Source organism: Kogia breviceps, chromosome 20, assembly GCF_026419965.1.
Source record: "Kogia breviceps isolate mKogBre1 chromosome 20, mKogBre1 haplotype 1, whole genome shotgun sequence".
Classification (NCBI taxonomy): Eukaryota; Metazoa; Chordata; class Mammalia; order Artiodactyla; family Physeteridae; genus Kogia; species Kogia breviceps.
The window spans coordinates 17,821,357-17,840,838 of record NC_081329.1 but is presented as its reverse complement, the minus strand read 5'-3'; the positions used below and the strand labels follow the sequence as shown (position 1 = coordinate 17,840,838).

The following is a 19,482-nucleotide window of genomic DNA, read 5'->3' as shown; positions in this document are numbered from 1 at the left end:
CTTTGTTTCCTCTATGTGTCTTAGATATGCAGATTCTCTTCTATCTACTAATATCAAACCTAGACTGAACCTTAAGCTTTCTGTCTTAAACCCAACGACAGCTGGGCATAGTGTATTCCAGAGCATGTATCAGGTGATGTACTATTATCAGTGAATGCATATGGTCCTAAGTACTGTTCTCTGAAAGCCAAATAAAATTGTTACAAAAGAAAAGAAATGCATATCTATTGTGTTAGAATTTTAAGATGGTTCCCAAGATTTCCACTCCCTTGGGCACATTCATTTTCTCCCAGTTATCCAGTTAAAGAGTAATATACATGCCTCCGTGAAGCCATTTTTGGGTGTAATTATGGTCCCAAATCAACTAATTTTAGAAAAGGATATTATCCTGGCCTATTCAGAGGTGAGTTCACCCTTAAAGGGGACTTAGCTCTTCCTGAAGAGACTCAAAATGTAAGCGGGATTCAATGGGAGTAAGATTTTTCACTGATGGCTTTGGGGCAAGAACTGGGAGCAGTCCACAGCTAAAATCCAGAAAGATAACAGGGACCTCATTCCTACAACTGCAAGGAACTAAACTCTGACAACAACCTGAACGAGCTTGAAAGAGTACCCCAAGCAACACATAAGAATACATCCTTTCAACACGTTGATTTTTTTTTTGGTCTGACTACAGAAGTGTGAAGTAATAAATGGGTATTGCTTTCAGCTGCAAACCTTGTGGAAATTTTTTATACAGCAGTAGAAGACTAATAAATCTATGATGTAGCTAAATAGAGCATCACCATTTTAGATAAAGGAAATTTGTGTGGCTGTACTGAGACTCAAATCAGAATAAAGAATTCATTTGAAGATAATAATTGTCCCCTTATGTCTATAATAAACTTCTTAATTAACTTACCACTCAATTGGCGTCAGTGGGAATAAAATACAAACAGCATATATTAGAGTGGCTAGCAATACAATCTCTTGCAAGGCACTTTACCACTTTGGACTGCAGTTTTTTTCACTTGTAAAATAAGAAGCTAGAACCTGAGTATTTCTGAGATTTCTTGCAGGTTAAGGAATCTAAGATTTAACTAAATAGTAGTAAAGTGAATGAGCTGTGATATGGTGTAAAGAATACAGTACTAGAGAAAAGGAGAAAAAGACTTGGGTTAAATTCTATGTCGTAAACAAAGAGCAATGATCTTAAATAAACTGTTTCACTTCTGGACTGTGAATCACTTGGTTGAAAATGGTGATAAAACCACCATGACTCAAAACCCTTTGTGAAAAGAGTTATTCTGGGTAATTTACTTCCAGGATGGCAGTGAGGAACTTTGTGAACTCACTCACTCTCTACAACAATGAAAATATGGCCAAAACAACTTCCATGAACCATTTCAGAATCCTGGTAATTAACAAAGCCTCAGAACAAATGAAAAATCATCTATGCAAGAGAAACTGCTGAATCTCTATAAGAGAAAAGGTCTGTGACATTTTCACTTGGGACTATTCCCATTCCTTCCTCCCAGCTCCTTGGTGTGGTAGCCAGAATCTGGAAGCAGACAGTAAAGAGATCTGAACATCTTTGGAACTCTGTTAAAAGCACCATCCCCGGAACACACTTAATACTTTGTCCAAACATTTAGATCTCTATGAAATACACAAATATGTAGAAATCAAACAACACACTTCTACATAACCAGTGCATCAAAGAAAAAATCGTATGAGAAAATACTTTGAGATAAATTGAGGTACAGAGTCAACACAATCATTTTCAATATCCCAGCTTTTGGCAGGGGCAGGAATTTACAAGCTGATCTCAAATTCATAACCCCCTTATCTGAAACCCTCATAGAAAAAATAAAAGGGACCAAAATAACCAAAATCTTCTTGAAAAAGAAAAAAGTTGGAGAGCTCACACTTTTCCAATTTCAAAACCCAGTACAAAGCTACAATAATCAAGTCATCATGGTACTAGTGTAACAATAGACATATATATCAATGGAATAGAATTGGGAGTTCAGAAATACACCCTTACATTTAGGGACAATTGATTTGAACAAGGATGCCAGAATAATTTATAAAGGAAAGTACAGCCATTCGGGAAATGTTGCTGGAACAACTGGATATCCACATGCAAAAGAATGAATTTGAAGTCCTCACACCACACACACAAAAATAATTGAAATCTTAGATTTAATTGTAAGAGCTAAAACAATAAAACCCCCAGAAAAAAAACACAGGAGTAAATTTTTGTGATCTTGGGTTAGGCAATGATTTCTCAGTTATGACACATGAAGTAGAAGGAATAAAATTTTTAAAAAGATAAATTGACTTTGTTAAGTTAAAAGAAACCTTTTTTCGGGCTTTCCTGGTGGCGCAGTGGTTGAGAATCCGCCTGCCGATGCAGGGGACACAGGTTCGTGCCCCGGTCTGGGAAGATCCCACATGCCGCGGAGCGGCGGGGCCCGTGAGCCATGGCCGCTGAGCCTGCGCGTCCAGAGCCTGTGCTCCGCAACGGGAGAGGCCACAGCAGTGAGGCCCGCATACCACACACACACAAAGAAAAACCAACCTTTTTTGTGTCAAAGGACACCACTAATACAGTGAAAAGAAAACCCACAGGATAAGATAAAATATTTGCAAATCATATATATGACAAAGAACTTCTATACAGAACATACAAAGAACTCTTACCATTCAACAATAAAAAGAAAACTAGCCCAATTAAAAATTGGACAAAAGATTTGAATAGATATTTCTCCAAAGAAGATATATAGTCAATAGACACATAACAGGATGCTCAAATCATTAATCATTAGAGAAATGCAAATCAAAACACAATGAGAAACTACTTCATGGCTACTAGACATCCAAAATATAAAAGAGAGAAATAATAAGTGTTGGTGAGAATGTAGAGAAACTGGAACCTTCATAACATTGCTTATGGGATTGTTAAAACAATGCAGCCACTTTGGAAAACAGTCTGGAAGTTCCTCAAATGTTAAATATAGAGTTAGCTTGTGACCCAGCAGTTCCACTCCCAGATATATATCCAAGGGAACTCAAAACATGAGGTCAACACAGAAACTTCTGCATGATTTCATAGTAGCATTATTCATAATAGAGAAAAGGTAGAAACAACCTAAATGCTCATCAACTGATAAGTGGATAAATAACGTGGTATATCCAAACAATGGAATATTACTGAGCCATAAAAATAAATGTAGTACTGATACATGCTACAACATGGATGAACGTTGAAAATACTATGCTGAGTGATAAAAGGCAGTCACAAAAGGCCACATATTATATTAATCCATTTATATGAAATGTCCAGAACAGGCAAATCTATGGAGAAGGTAAACTAGATTTTACTGATGTTGGCACAGCTCCACTGAACTGTATATTTTCATTGAACTTGTATGCATTCCTGCCCTACTTATCAATATGGGACAATCTCATGGACAATTTAGATAAGAGCACAAAATATGGAGTCAGAGTCTTTGGTCAAGCTCTGTTATTTACTAACTGTGTAACTTAACCTCTTTGAACTTCAGTTTCCTCTTTATAGCTAATGGAAATAATAATGCCTTCCACTTACTTTACATAAGGAAACTGAAATGAAAATACAATTTCCATGATTATATTATGCTCAGATTATGCAATTTATTTTAGGAGGCTTTAAACGGATTAATCATAATCATTATTTAGTGGCACAGTATCATTATCAATTAGCGCATAAAAACTTTATTTGTATCTCCTTCAAATAGACATTACTTTTTGTTCCCTGTGTTCTATTCCCAATCCCATTCTCTCTCTCCTCCATACACCCTGTCATGGGTTGAATTTTCCAGGAAATAGACTCTGAGACACAATGTCATGGAAGGGATGTTCATTAGGGAGTATCCCATGGAAGAGAGTAGAAGGGAAGCAGGTCTGAGCAGAGGCAGAAGTCCAGCTGGGGTGCAGGTCATGGCAGCCTCAGCCAACTTCAAGAGGAGCTCTGGGGCTCTGGCCCCTCAGAGTTGTCCTGCATTGGCCAGGTGGCTGAGACTCTATACCACAGTCTCAATGTGTCACAGGTTGTGAGACCCTGGGCAAGGTGGCTCTCTGTGTTTGAGGTGATCCCTAAAGGGATTAACAAATGGCTAGAGGCTATTTGCTCACAACATGCCCAGAAGTTGGAGCAATTGGTCCTCCCTTGAGGGGACATTTCGACATTGTATCACTGTAGCCATCAGAGGCTCTGAATTCTATGTATTTAAGTATATAAATGACATTGTGTAGGATATTTTGCTCTGTTTCTATTTCACCTCTGGTGTATGGTCTGTCAGATTTATCCATGTTGACAGTCGTAGATGTGGTTACTATAAAATTCTTTTCTGTATTTCCTTCTACAGTGCTGGTACTGTATCAGTAGACACAATACCAACACATTTATCACTGCTGGGTAGAAGAGACAGTGTGAAAATGAAATAGATTAGTCTGTTGCACACACACTGGTTTGGGTTTGTAATCAATTAGCCGATCACTCAGAACAGCAATTCTGCCACTCCAGTTTGCTTTGCGTATTGCTCACTGTCTGTATTTTTCCCTAAGCCCCACTGTTTGATTAGGCTTGCGTGGCTCCTAACAGTAGCACGACTCCTTCCAATCCCTTCTTCAGTTCACCTCCTGCTTTATACCTCCAGTTCCACTCTGTTTCGGCTTTCTCTTCTTTCCTACCTGCCTTTGCCACTGCAGTATCAGCATCATTTGGAGTCAGGTCCAACTTTATACATGTTTTCTCACAGAATGTAACAAAATATATGATATGGAACAAGGGCACCATATTGTTGATTTGGAATGTTTGAGCATTCCTAATTCTATTGATTGTGTCTCTTTTTACATCTATGTAAATTATATGTAATTTTAAATGAAAGGGAGAAATAAAGATTTTTTTGAAATAAATTATATGTATCATTTTTGGAAAGACATTGCAAAAGGTTAATGCTTCCCTAGTCTCATGTTTTTGTTTGTTTTCTCAATTCAGAGGCAAACTCCTTCTGATTTTATACATTATCTTTCAGACTACTTCATCTTCTGACATAAACAGGGAAACCTATGAACCTCCTTCATCTCAGCGTTGGCCCATCTCTAAACCACAGAGCACAAGGGGAGAACCAGAAGGAAGCTCTCCCTGTGCTTCTCAGCTGTGTTCCTTAGACTCCTGGGTTAGTAAGGATTCAGGGATCACTGTAGGGTGAGAGGCTGCAGAGAAGGCAGGACTCTGGGCTCACCTGGGTTTATGTTTCAACCTTATTAAATATAATGTTTTAAATACCTGTAATATTTAGTTTAAAAAATGAGTTTCCCTGCTGAAAGAAAGAGACAGAGACAGAGAGTTGAAAACTACTGCTCTAAGCCTTACCTCACTTAATATTGAAATACACAGGCCCAGCATGGAATTCACTTGTCCCAGATCCAATGATATTCTCTAATTTCATATTTTACTCTGTTTCACAGCTTATTATTAATAGCTCTTTGGCTGTCGGCTTTAGTTGCCTTATGTCTCCTGAAATCATAACCGGCCCAGTTCCTAGACTCCAGCTCCTTCTAAGCAAGACTGTGGCTTTGACCTGGCCTGAAGCTCACACCTATTCCTCACAGCTATTCTCCCTGAGATCTGGTTTTGGTTTCTGTTTTTGCTAATAGCAGTCTTTCCTTGCTTGGCTTCTCTTCTACCATTAAATGTCATGCGCCTTGACAGTAGCATTAAAGGTTATCTTTTATGTTTAGGGAAGTAAATACTTGAAGGCAAGTTGGGATAGATATAATGATGGAAGCATTATCCTCTTACTATATATTTAGACTAGCAATCAAGTAATAACAAAATGAATTGTAATGGGGTCAAGCATTTGTTTTGTCATCCCTAAATTTCATATGGGGAGTTTAGCATAAAATAATTACTCTTGACAATTATTTGACAGATTGGTTTCAAAGGCCATGGAAAGAGATAATTTGAAGCGTCGGGTTGAATAAACAATCACCATATTTCTCTAAGAGTCTGATTAATTCTAAATATAAACGTCTTGTTTAGAATGCACTGCACTGGATATATGCAATGCACATCTTTCCCTAAATGCCAAAAAGCTTTCCAAACAGGTCCTATTTTTGACGCATCTTATAGGGCTGAGTCTACTGTAAGGTTTATAAAGACACTGAGTTAAGGACAATGTCACATGATCTGTATAAATAATGTTCACAAAAAATTATTTCCATATTAGCAGAAGGTAAATGAACTGACTATTTCCTTATGCAATCAACCATAAATAAATAGGGTTTTTATTCTTAGGCACTTCCCTTCTTGGTGGGTGGATGGTAAAGAACTAACATGTACTCAGTGTCTAGTTTAGACTCAACATCAGCATATATAAAAGTTTCTACAAAGTCAATCTCAATCAAAATTAGAAACAGTATTATGTTCATGATTTTTAAAGGCCCTTCTGCTTGCAGAAAAAAGTGTTGGGGATTTCCTAAGTGTATATAATACCAACAGGATAAACATTTAGAATTCAAACATTTAGAGTTCAATTACTTTAAAAAAGATAATTAGATATTTAATATGTTGCATAAGAATTTAACCACTTTTAATACATATTTTCACATTGTATTTTATGTTGCAAATTGTCAACATCACAATATAACTAATATTAAAAGAAAACCCCAGAGTTATCTCTCACTATTTGTCCTTCTTTTTTTCAATCCTGCAGTCTTCTTGGTGTTAATCATACTGAAGTCACTGTGGTTCTATCTGTTTCCAGGTCCTCATTCTCTCTCTCCCTCTCTCTCTGTCTCAGCTAGCCTGTGCATAATCTTTCTTCTTCCAGAAAGTATACAGTATTCCCCACCCACTGCTAAGACTTCTCCCTTGCCTTCGTAAACTCCTAATTGTATTTATTTCTCCATTCAAATATCACCTTCTCTGGAAAGCCTTCCCTGACTCCTTTATTGAAAATCCCATCCCAGGCTGGGTTAAATGTTGTTCCAGTGGGTTTTCATGACCAAAATCTCCTACATATCCCCCCTTTGTACCACTTACCACTTGCTATTTAATATTCCTATGTGACTATGTGTTTCCAAATCAGTTCAGTTATCCCCTTGAAGAAAGGGACTGGGTCTTACCCAGCACTGTATCCTTGGCACCCAGCATAGTGCTTGATTGATAGCGGTACTTGGCATTGTAGGATTAATGGATGCCCCTGTGGTTTTAGATAGAGTAGAATATTATCTATTGGTTATGCCTATGTACTAATACCAATTTTACTTGTCATTTCAAGAACTCTGTAGTGTGATTATTGAGTATGATACATCAAATATATGCTGTCATGCAAAATGTGTAATTACCTGGGTTGCACCCCTGTTTGACTGAAAATTGTTTTAAATAAGAGTGATCTCATTCTCAATAGCTCAGCCAGATGGGATCACCGTTTCCCCTGCCTTGTCTGACACTTCTTTGAACATCCATCACAGCCTGCATTGAGATCCCTTGTAGTTGATGGAATGTGTCCTTGCTCTTTTAATTTAGGCCTTGAAGGCAGGAAAGAGTCTTTTTTCAGTCTTATATTTCCCCACAGTGCCTGGCACATAGAAGAGGTGCAGCAGTTATAGAACTGAGCGGGTACGTGATTAAGCAAAGGCCAAGCCAAAGTCAGATTTGTTTTTAATCTGTCCTCTCAAAATAAGTACAGAACTCTGGGGGGTTTTGTTGTTGTTCTTGTTGTTGTTTTTACACTATGCAACTCGTATTTGGAACCTCATATAACCTTATATCATATAAATTATTTTATACTTAGCCTTTTCACTTAATATAATAGCATATTATTTTCTATCACTATAAATTTTTTGACATTATATTCCAGCCCATAAATGCCCAAGGTTTTTTAAGGCAGTTCCTTGGTAACTGAATACTGTTTGTTGAAGATTGTTTTGTAATTTTTCACAACTGTAAGTAATTTTGCATTATTTCAATGAATAACATATTATTTCTATGTACCTGGCTTTCTGTTGTTTTATGGGCTGGGATATAGCAGAGAAGAAACTGACAAAAATCCCTACCCTCATAGAACTTACATACTAATTGAAGAGAAAAAATAAACATGATAAAGTAACATGTGATACATTAGACAGAAATGGATGCTGAGGGGAATAAAATACAGGAGGGAAGTGTAAGAGAAAGTGTCAGAGGGTGGTCACACATTTGGGTTGAGGTGGCTAAAGAAGGTCTCACTGAGAAGAAATCTGGCTAAAAACCTCCAGGGGGTAAGGGAACAAAATCACCTTGAAATGGGGTGGAGGTGAGGAAGGGAGAAAGACCAGTTCCAGGGGATGTAGAAGCAAGACCTGAGAAAGCGTATGCTTGGCATGTTTAAGGGGCAGCAGAAGCTCACACTGACTGAGGAGGAGGGAAATAAGAGATAAAATCTGAGCCATCCCAGGAGGACTACTTCTTTGGCTTTTCTACTTCTTTGGCTTGGCTACTACTCTAAACGAGCTGAGATGTCACTGGAGCAGCATGATATAAGTGGCATTTGAACAAGATCACTCTGCTTCTGGGATGAAATAGACTGAAAGGGGAAAGTCACAGGCAGGAATGCCAACCGAGAAGCTTCTGATATAAAATCGGGGAGGGCATAATGACATGGGCCAGAGTGTGGTGATGGAGGTGGGAAGGAGAAGTTAATTGTGGAATTTATTATCAGATTGAATGTGGTGTATGAGAGAATAGAAGGGGTCAAGGATGATGTCAGGTTTTTAGGCTTGAGCAGTTGCAAGAAAGGAGATGCCATTTAGTGAGACGAAGCAGATTGGTAGAGGAACAAGTTGAGAGTCAAGGTCATGTCCATTTTCCACATCCTTCAGTTTGATATCTAAGTGGAGATGTGAAGTAGTCAGTTGAATGCATGAATCTGTAATTCAAACAAGTTCTTACCAGAGATATAAATTTGGGTGTCTTCAGCATAGAGATTATATTCAAAATACAACATTCTCATGCATAAATCTTTATTCAGATTTTTTCATCATATGCTTTCAATAACTATGCCTGGGATATTGGAGTTGGCGTTACCTGATTAATTCATATAAGTTATTTCCCTAAAACATTGTGACAATTTAAGTTTTCTGCCTGCATTATCATTTTGCATCTTTGGATATGGTAATTTAAAGAACAAAAACTACATACACATTTATAGTTTTGTACCTTCATTTTGCATTACTTTTGATTATTGATGAAGACATTCTTAAATTAGACACTAAAATGGGAACATGATTCCATCAAAAATTGGAAAATCTACAAACATGTATGTATCCACGCAGCCACAGAATACCACTTTGTAATATTTAAAATATTAACCTAGAGTTTGTTTGAAAAGATAAATGGGTTTAAAAAAGGCCTACGAGTAATGGAGCATTACCCCTATTAAATATTTAATCATATGTAGAAGCTAAAATAATTAAATTAGTACAATACTGGCCCCCAAAACAAACAGACAAATTTGCAGACAGGCCACTGTACTTATTTAAATTACTATATGACAAAGGTGGTATCACAAATTGGGGGAAAATATGAGAGAGTCAAGATATAATGAATTCTTATTCCATTTGGAAAAAAATAGTTTAGTTCTTTGCCTCCTGCTGAATACAACATAAAGTACATACATAATTATAATTAATTAATTATGTAAAAATCTATCCATATTTTTTAAAACTAGAAGAAATTTGGAGAATATTTCCTAATTTCTAATTAGGGAAATACATTTCTAAATTTAAATGGAAGAACTTACAAAACAATAAAAATAAACAATAAAAATAGTCCTGTGTGTATGTAAACAATATTCAGTGGTCAACAACAAATGGAAAAACAGCTGTACTAAGTATGACAGGAAAGTTAATAATCTTGATGTCAAAGCTCATATAAACTTATTAGAAAAGCTCCCACATGCCTCGTGGCCAAAAAGACAAAAACATAAAAGAGAAGTAGTATTGTAACAAATTCAATAAAGACTTTAAAAATGGTTCACATCAAAAAAAAATTTTTTAAAGAAAGTTTATGAGAAGAATCCATATAAATCATTAGCCTAAGAACCAAAGAAAAGATTGATTTCTTTCAAAGTAATTATGCAATGCATATTAAATTGCCTCATTGTTTGTGGGAAGCAAAAGAATATTACAAATATCAATCCTAGTTCATTTAATAAAGCATAAGGCCTTTGATCTTCCAGTGAAATCCTCTGTCTCTATTCTTATGTTTGTTTTTCTCAAAACTACACAAGTTTAAAGCAACTCCTCCTGTAATAGGGAAGTAAGGATTATTTTCCCTTATAGGTTTATTTTTCAGCAGGTTGTGATGGATATGGTTTAAAATATTAATTTAAATGATATGGTACATGGCTACATGATCTTTCCCTTTTAATAAAACTTGGTGCACATTTCAAGTAACCATCTAAGAGGAATCAAAATATTATCTAGTCCATTTACCTTTGTCCAAGGTGGATTCAAATTAGCATTACTTTCTGGATTTCCCCAATCCCTTTCCCCCACCTCCAACAATTTTTCTTAGAGTGCTTGAAGTAAGCTTGATACTCCTGGAACCTACTATAGACTCTTCAGTTTCAAGTTAAAACATTTAGTATCATACCTTCTCTTACTCAAAAGAAAAAAATGCCAAGAGTACAATATATCATCAGAATATGAATGTGTGGTATTTTTGACAAAAAAATTATTTTAAAAATTCCACTCCCTCAGTTTTCTTTCACCAAGTTCAGCTCCTCTTTATAGAGGAAGGACTAACAAAAAAATGTAGATAGATAAAAATCCTGTAAAAAGTATTTTGCCTGTAATTGAATTTTTTTTTAATTGGGTTTAATTAGGGGCTCTAATTACCTCTCCCTCTCCCTAGGCTCATTGTTTCAATTTTAGTAGATCCTGGGAAACATTTATGGAATGGCAAAGTAAGGAACTCTGAAAACCTGCTCTTCCATAAAAGCAATCAAACCCAAATTGTTAAACTCTTTCAGAATTCTAGAAATTAACCAAAGGTTTAAAACACTCTGAGAAGCATGTATTGAACAAAAATGGATAAATCTTGCTAAGAACAGTGAGCTTCGTGGCATTTTAAATTGCCATTTTGGAAAACAATCTGGCAGTTCCTGAAAAAGGTTAAATATAGAGTTATCATATGACCCAGCAATCCCAATCCTAGGTACATCCCATGAAATTTGAAAACATAATGTCCACACAAAACCCTCTACACCAATGTTCATGGCAGCATTATTCATAATAGGCAGAAAGGAGAAATAACTGATGTCTCCATCAACTGACAAATGAATAAAATATGGTATATCTATACAATAGAATTTTTTTTTTTTTTTTTTGCGGTATGCGGGCCTCTCACTGTTGTGGCCTCTCCCGTTGCAGAGCACAGGCTCCGGACGCGCAGGCTCAGCGGCCATGGCTCACGGGCCCAGCTGCTCCGCGGCACGTGGGATCTTCCCGGACCGGGGCACGAACAGTGTTCCCTGCATCTGCAAGCGGACTCTCAACCACTGCGCCACCAGGGAAGCCCTATACAATGGAATTTTATTTGGCAGTAAAAAGGATAGAAGTTCTGACACATGCTACGACATCAGGAACTTAGAAAATATGCTGACTGAAAGAAGCCAGTCCTAGAAGGCCGAGTATTATATGATTGCATTCACTGGGTTCGGTTTTTTCCGTAAGATAGCTCTAGTAGCACTTAGATGTCTCTAACTTCATTCGAAACAATTTTGTTAGATTGCATTTTGACAGCTTTCATATCGGCATGCACTTAAAAACAAAAAAACCTCATAAAAACTGGTTAATTTTTGTGTAGCCATTTCAGCATTGAAGATGGAAGAAAAAAACCAACATTTTTGGCATATTATGCTTTATTATTTCAAGAAAGTTAAAAACGCAACTGAAACGCATAAAAAGACTTGTGCAGTGTTTGAAGAAAGTGCTGTGACTGACTGACTGTGTCAAAAGTGGTTTGTGAAGTTCCATGCTGGGGATTTCTCGCTGGATGATGCTCCACGGTCGGGTAGACCAGTTGAAGTTGATAGCGATCAAATCGAGACATTAATTGAGATCAATGTTATACCACGTGGGAGATAGCTGACATACTCAAAATATCCAAATCAAGAGTTGAAAATCATTTGCAGCAGCTTGGTTATGTTAATCACTTTGATGTTTTGGTTCCACATAAGTTAAGCCAAAAAAACCTTCTTGACTGTATTTTCACATGCAATTCTCTACTTAAACGTAATGAAAATATTCTGTTTTTAAAACAAATTTTGATTGGTGATGAAACGTAGATAACTGTACAATAATGAGGAATGGAAGAGATCATAGGGCAAGGGAAATGAAACACCACCAACCACACCAAAGGCCAGTCTTCATCCAAAGAAGGTGATGTTGTATATATGGTCAGATTGGGAGTTCTCTATTATAAGCGCCTTCAGGAAAATGAAAAGATTAATTCCAACAAGTACTGTTCCCAATTAGACCAACTGAAAGCAGCGTTCGACAAAAAGCGTCTGGAATTAGTCAACAAAAAACGCATAATCTTCCATAAGGATAATGCAAGACTGCATGTTTCTTTGATGACCAGGCAGAAACTGTTACAGCTTGGCTGGGAAGTTCTGATTCATCCGCTATATTCACCAGACACTGCACCTTCGGATTTCCATTTATTTATGTCTTTACAAAATTCTCTTAATGGAAAAAATTTCAATTCCCTGGAAGACTGTAAAAAGCACCTGGAACAGTTACTTGCTCGAGAAGGTAAAAAGTTTTGGGAAGATGGAATTATGAAGTTGCCTGAAAAATGGCAGAAGGTAGCGGAACAAAAGGGTGAATACATTGTTCAGTAAAGTTCTTGGTGAAAATGAAAAATGTGTCTTTTATTTTTACTTCAAAACTGAAGGCAATTTTGGCCAACCCAATAAATGAAGTGACCAGAATAGGCAAATCCACAGAAACAAAGGAAAGTAGATTAGTGCTTGCTAGGGCTGCAGGAGAAAGGAATAGGGAACAAATGCTAAAGAGCATGGGTTTCTCCCTGGGGAGGTGAAAATGTTCTGAAATTGCAGAGTGGTGATAACGGCCCAACTTTGTGAATCATACAAAAACTCACTGAATTATACACCTTAAAAGACTGGCAGGGACTTCCCTGGTGGTGCAGTGGTTAAGAATCTGCCTGCCAGTGCAGGGGACAAGGGTGTGATCCCCGGTACAGGAAGATCCCACATTCCGCAGAGCAACTAAGCCTATGCGCCACTACTGAGACCACGTGCCACAACTACTGAAGCCCATGGGCTCTAGGGCCTGCACGCCACAACTACTGAGTCAGCATGTCTAGAGCCCATACTCCGCAACAAGAGAAGCCACCGCAACGAGAAGCCTGCGCACCGCAATGAAGAGTAGCCCCTGCTTGCCACAACTAGAGAAAGCCCACGCACAGGAACGAACCAATGCAGTTAATAAATAAATAAACAAAAGACTGGCATTTATGGTATATGAATTGTATCTCAATAAAGTTATCTTTAAAAATAAAAAAGTGCATTTAAAAAATATTCTTTTAATATTAATTTTCTATAGAGAAAAAGCTCCTAATAAGGAAATTTAAAAATGGGATATGCAGTTCACATTATTTCTTTCATATTAATTTATTATGTTGGTATTACTTCATACACACAAACTAATTGGCTAAGGAAAATCGGAGGGTGGTTAAGGGGTCAAAGACCGGGCAAGTAATTTCACTTGGGCTCAAACTGTTGTCTATAAGATGATGACAAAAACACATGCCATATATATGCTCTCAAGAAATATGCTAACATATAGTGTTAGTATATACATTTTAAATAAGCATAATATTCCAATCAGAATTTATCTCAAATTTAATTTACATCTAAACTTAGATAAAAATATTATCTTATGGCTCCTAGACAATCTCAAAATATTCTCCAATGAGTGTATCCCAAGTCCCCCTCCTTTCTAAACCACAGTTCCAAGCACTCCCTGGGTTATCAAGTAATGTAACACGTCACATCAGGATGCATCTCCTGAGTGTGGCTATGTCACAACATAGCTCATTTTCCCCTCTGATATTTCTCTCATTCAACAGTATGACACACAATGTAAATAAAAGTGAGCTCGCTGCACTGAAAAAGAAGCTGCCTATTCTTCTGAATAACTGATTTCTGTGAGATATGACTGCAAAAAATAACTCTGAAACATTAAAAAGGGAAGTCTGGAAATCCTAGCAATCACACACACACACATTTTTATTGCATCACTCTTCTTCTTTGGAAAAACCAAAGTTCTGTTCTCTTTTCTTATAAAACCAAAATTAAATGTTTGTTTTCTTAAGAGTTTATCAGTCAACATATTACGGGTACACCTATATCACTAGGTTTTAGACATGTGTTGAGGAAAAATAAATATACTATAGAAGAAAAAATAAGGCTTGTTTTCACATAAAACTGCACTGGAACTTATATATTGTTTAATTATGATGAATTTTTAACAACTTAATAGGAAATTAAATTGGGAAACATGGTCCTCACCATTAAAGAATCAATGCCCTGTCCACACCAAAACTGCACATGGATGCTTACAGCAGTTTATTCATAATTGCCAAACTTAGAAGCAGCCAACGTGTCCTCCAGTAGGTGCTATTGACTGAAAATTAGTGTCTTCTCACAATTCAAATGTTGAACTCTAATCTCCAATGGTGTTAGGAGATAGGGCTGGGGGGAAGCGATTCATGAGCAAAGCCCTCATGAATGGAATTAACGCCTTTATAAAAGAAACCCCAGAGAGGTCTCTTGCCCCTTCTGCCAAATGAGAATGCAGCAGAAAGACTGCCATCTATAAACAAAGCAACGGATCCTCACCAGACATGGAATCTGCCTGTGCCTTGATCCTGGACTTCTTAGCTTCTAGAAATAAATTTCTACTGTTTATATTTCTCCAAGTCTATGGCTTTCTGTTATAGCAGCCTGAATAGACTAAGACAGTAGGAACAGATAAAGTGTGGTACATCCAGACAATGGAATATTACTCAGCACTAAAAAGAAATGAGCTATCAAACCTTGAAAAGTCATGTAGGAAATAAATGTATATCACTAAGTGAAATAAGTCCATTTGTAAAGGCTATGTACTTGTGTGATTCCAACTACATGACCTTCTGGACAAGACAAAATATGGAGATCACAAAAAGATCAGTGGTTGCCAGCAGCTGGCAAAGAGGAGAGATGAATGGGAGGAGCACAGAGGATTTTGGGGGCAGTAAAACTATCTGATACCATAATTATGGATATATATATATATATATATATATATATTTATAAATATATTTATCCAAACCCACAGAATATACAACACTGAGAATAAACCCTATGTAAACTATAGACTTTGGGCGATAATGATGTGTCAGTACAGGTTCATCAATTGTACGAAACGTACCACTCTGAAGGGGAATATTGATAATGGGGAATATATGGGAAATCTGTGCACCTTCTGCTCAGCTTTGTTGTAACCTAAAAGTGCTCTAAAACCGTCTTTAACAAAACACAATTCCTGTGATCAATTACTTTCACGGGTGACTTTTATCCATCTCCCCCTTAAAATGGAATGTTTGAACTAGCTGAGTTCTATGATTCCCTTCCAAGTCTAACATTCCGTGGTTCTAAAATCTGATATGATTGCGTGGTGATTAGAGAAAGAAGTACCCGCACTACACATAACAACTGCTAAACCAATAGTCAACTACAATGGAGCTACTCTTCTATATAGTCCGTGTGCTTGGCAGAATGATGGCAGGGTCCACACCCTGCACCTTACAGGGCTAAGGTGATTAAGTTACGTGATTAAGTTACGGACCTTGAGAAGGTGAGCTTTTCCTGGATTATCCAAGTTGGTCCAATCTAATCACATGGGTCCATAAAAGTGGGAACCTTTTCAGTCAGTGGTCAGAAAAAGAGATCAGCAACAAGCGTAGGGTCAGAGAGATGCTTTGAGGATGGAAGGAGGGGGCTAAAAGCGAGGGAATGTCAGTGGCTTCTAGAAGCTGCAAAAGGCTAGGAAAGAGATTCTTTCCTGGAGCTTCCATAAAGGAAACAGCCTAGCGAACAATGTGGATTGATTAACCCAGTAAGACTCTTGTCAAATTTCTGATACCCAAAGTAGCAAGATAATAAATTTATATTGTTTTAAACTACAAAATGTGGCAATTTGTTACAGGAGCAATAAAAATTAATACAGTCCAAAAAAGTGCCAAATGTATTTTTTCTCTTTAAAAGAAATGGTTTGTACTAGATTGTGAATGATGAGCTGAAGCTTTCATCTGATCTCCATAATTTTAAATTTTTTCATAAAACTTTATAAATGTTGCTGTCCTTTATCAGTGCTCCAATACTGAGTCTCAGGCAAGACACAAGAACTGCACTGACAAGTGCTCATGACCTTCTTTAGCTATGATAAATATGATAACTTACCTACCAATGTCACACAGAATCTTAAATAGTATGCTAAGTAATTTAATGTCCTCACTTTGCTGATTTGGAGAAAACATCGCTAATAATCATCTCTTCACAAGACTTTGGTATTTTTATAAGATGTTAAAAGTCTAAAGTGCCAACTTTACTTAATAACTTCAGCTTTATTCATGCTATTTTATTTAGCTTTATTATTGCAGTAGTGACAGTTTCCTCCCTCGATTCTTACTCCTATGCCATTTGTAACATTCTTAAGTCCAGAGAATAATTGATAACTATATCAAAAGCAGCTGCTGCTTGGCTTGAATTTTCCTTTCAATAAGACTGAAACACTCTCATAGAAAGCATGGGAAATATTTAACTTAATAAACATAGTTGTATAAAGCTTGAATTTATAACATGCAAATGAGTTTTAAGATACTTAAGAAAATTCAAATGCAAAACATTCAGTAAATATAGGAGATGTGCAATGATTCTACATTACTTAGACTTAAAAAAAATTCAGTATAGTTTTCAAATGAAAAACTGCTTTGAGAAATTAAGCCACTACAATTAATGAAATAAATGCCTCTATCATAACCTCTGTCAGTTGTTGCAAAGAGCATACTTCAAACCTATATGAATTCATCATTATAAAATCCATTTCCATCTGGCATAGATAATTGAATGTCAATGTGCAGACTTAAAGGGAAAGATCGACTATGCTCTTTCACTGCTTTTAAAAAGCCTGTCAGTGTCCCCTTGGCGATGAGTCCAGACAGAAATGGACAAGAATTCTCCAAATTTGCTCCCCAAGGGTCCTTCCTTCAGGTCACAATGAACATGAGTTTTTCTTATTTTGTTTCTTTCTGTTTCTTATGTTTGCGGGGCCTCTTGTATTGGTGATACAGTTTTTACATTACCCAAGGAAGACATTACTGATCTCACTCAGCAATCTTTTAAATTCCCAGACAAACCAGTAGTTTTGGAAACTACTTCAAGTAAAATGTTTGTCACCTCTTTACCAAAAATCATAAATAAATAAACGAATGATACCTTATCTCCATTATTAAAATCAAACACAAACATTTCTTTTCTCTTCAGAGGTTCTTGACAATTCAAAGGCTATAGAACGAAAGAGAGGTATGTTAAAAATTTAACTAGTTTGTAAAATTGGAGTACTGGAAACCAAGTAGATTCTAAATCCAAAGAAATCTTTATATCTTTTAGATATAACGTTGAAATTTTGAGGGCCAGGGTAGTACCAAAAAGAAGGGTATATTACTTACTTTAATCCAAATTTTATTAGGAATAACATTGGTAATTAATAATGCAGATTTTGATAGAATTTGCTAAACAGAATTTTAATTGATAAAAATCACTATAATAATTAATATTTATTATTAATTTCATAATTAATAACTTAGTAACTTAATTTTGATTTTATTGATAACATTTCTTTTCAACGAGTTCTGTTATTTGATGTGATAGTTAAGGACAGGATACTACCTGGATTCAAATCCTATTTCCGCCCTGTAATCTTGGGTAAATTATCTAACTCTTCAGATTCTTAGTGCACACATCTATAAACTGGATTAAAATTGCATAGCGTGAGAATTGAATGAGTTAATTAAAATAATAGAACAGTTCCTAACATTAGCAGTGTATGTGTGTGTGGGGGCAGGGAGTGGTTCATACATGATATTTCTAGTCTGTGGAAAGTTTATCAGCTATGTTACCAGGGTGATAAAAAATTCAAAGATGAAATGAAGAGCTTTAGAGTAAGAGTTTTCAAAAAATATCTATCTAATTATCTATCTATCGTCAGTAAAAGCTGCTGGAAAACTTTATGTTGAATTGGGAAGACCAAAGATTTGGGAGAAAGACCAAAGATTCTGGGTGTTGCATCTTTATGCCAGAAAAAAGTACCAAGAGAAAAGGGTTAGCCTAGTATTAATAATTATTAACCTCTACCAAAAGATTACTATGTGCTGTGCACTCTGCTATGAGCTTTCAAATAGGTAATAATAGCCTCAAATAGTAAACTTAAAGTGGCAGATGGCAGTCCCAGCCCAGACTGCACATTGGTATCCTTAGGGCAGCCTTTTAAAACGTTGAAGCCTGAGTTTCACCCCTGGAGAGTCTAGGTGATGTGATCTATTTAGTGTGGAAACTGGGCATTTGTATTAAAAGCTCCTCTGGTCCTTATAATGTGTATACAGGGTTGAGAATCACTTCATTACATGCTTAAGTTAAAAAAAAAAAAAAAAAAAAAAAAAGCTAGGGTAAAGGCAGACAGGAAAGACAAACCATCCTCCCAATCCAGCACTCACTTAGGTTTTTGGACCAGTCTGTGCTAACAAGTACATTAAAACTCCAAGTAAACAAAAAATCACTATTTTTATTAATCCCCCTAAATAAGAGGTGAAGAAATTACTACAGGTAGGTGAGTTGAATTTTGGTTCATTTGCTTTTATTTTGGTCATGTTGTAGGTTCTCCTTCTCTTACCCTGAAATGTTGACTTTTAAGAAAGAGAATGTACCTCCTTAGTTGCCTCTTGTTCCCCTAAATTAAGGATATCTGAGGGGAAGAAGAGTGCCTGGTTCTCAGGTGCCTGCCTCCTATCCCCACATATAGCATGATGACAGCTCTGACGTCAGTCAGGTTATCGGGGGTAAATACTGACTCTACATTTTGCGTTGACTGATCATGGAAAACCTTCTTAACTTTGCTAGACCTTTCTTTCCTCATCTGCCAAAAAAAGAGGGGTAATAGTACTAGTTTGATAGTGTTCAAAGAAATAAATGAGACAATCATGTAAATATTTTGGTTAATATAATGCCTAACACAGAGTAAATGGTCAGTGAATATTAACACATAACGAAATACATAATGAGCCACTGATAACAAAATTAATGTCTGGTGTTCCCTAGGAAGTTCTTATCTGATAATAGG

At 36.5% G+C, this 19,482-nt stretch overlaps 1 protein-coding gene across 6 annotated transcripts in view; it reads right to left on the bottom strand.

The window, feature by feature from the left end:
* Positions 1-19,482, bottom strand: part of SGCZ (sarcoglycan zeta) — a 926,925-nt gene that overhangs the window by 619,745 nt on the left and 287,698 nt on the right. The window lies entirely within an intron of this gene.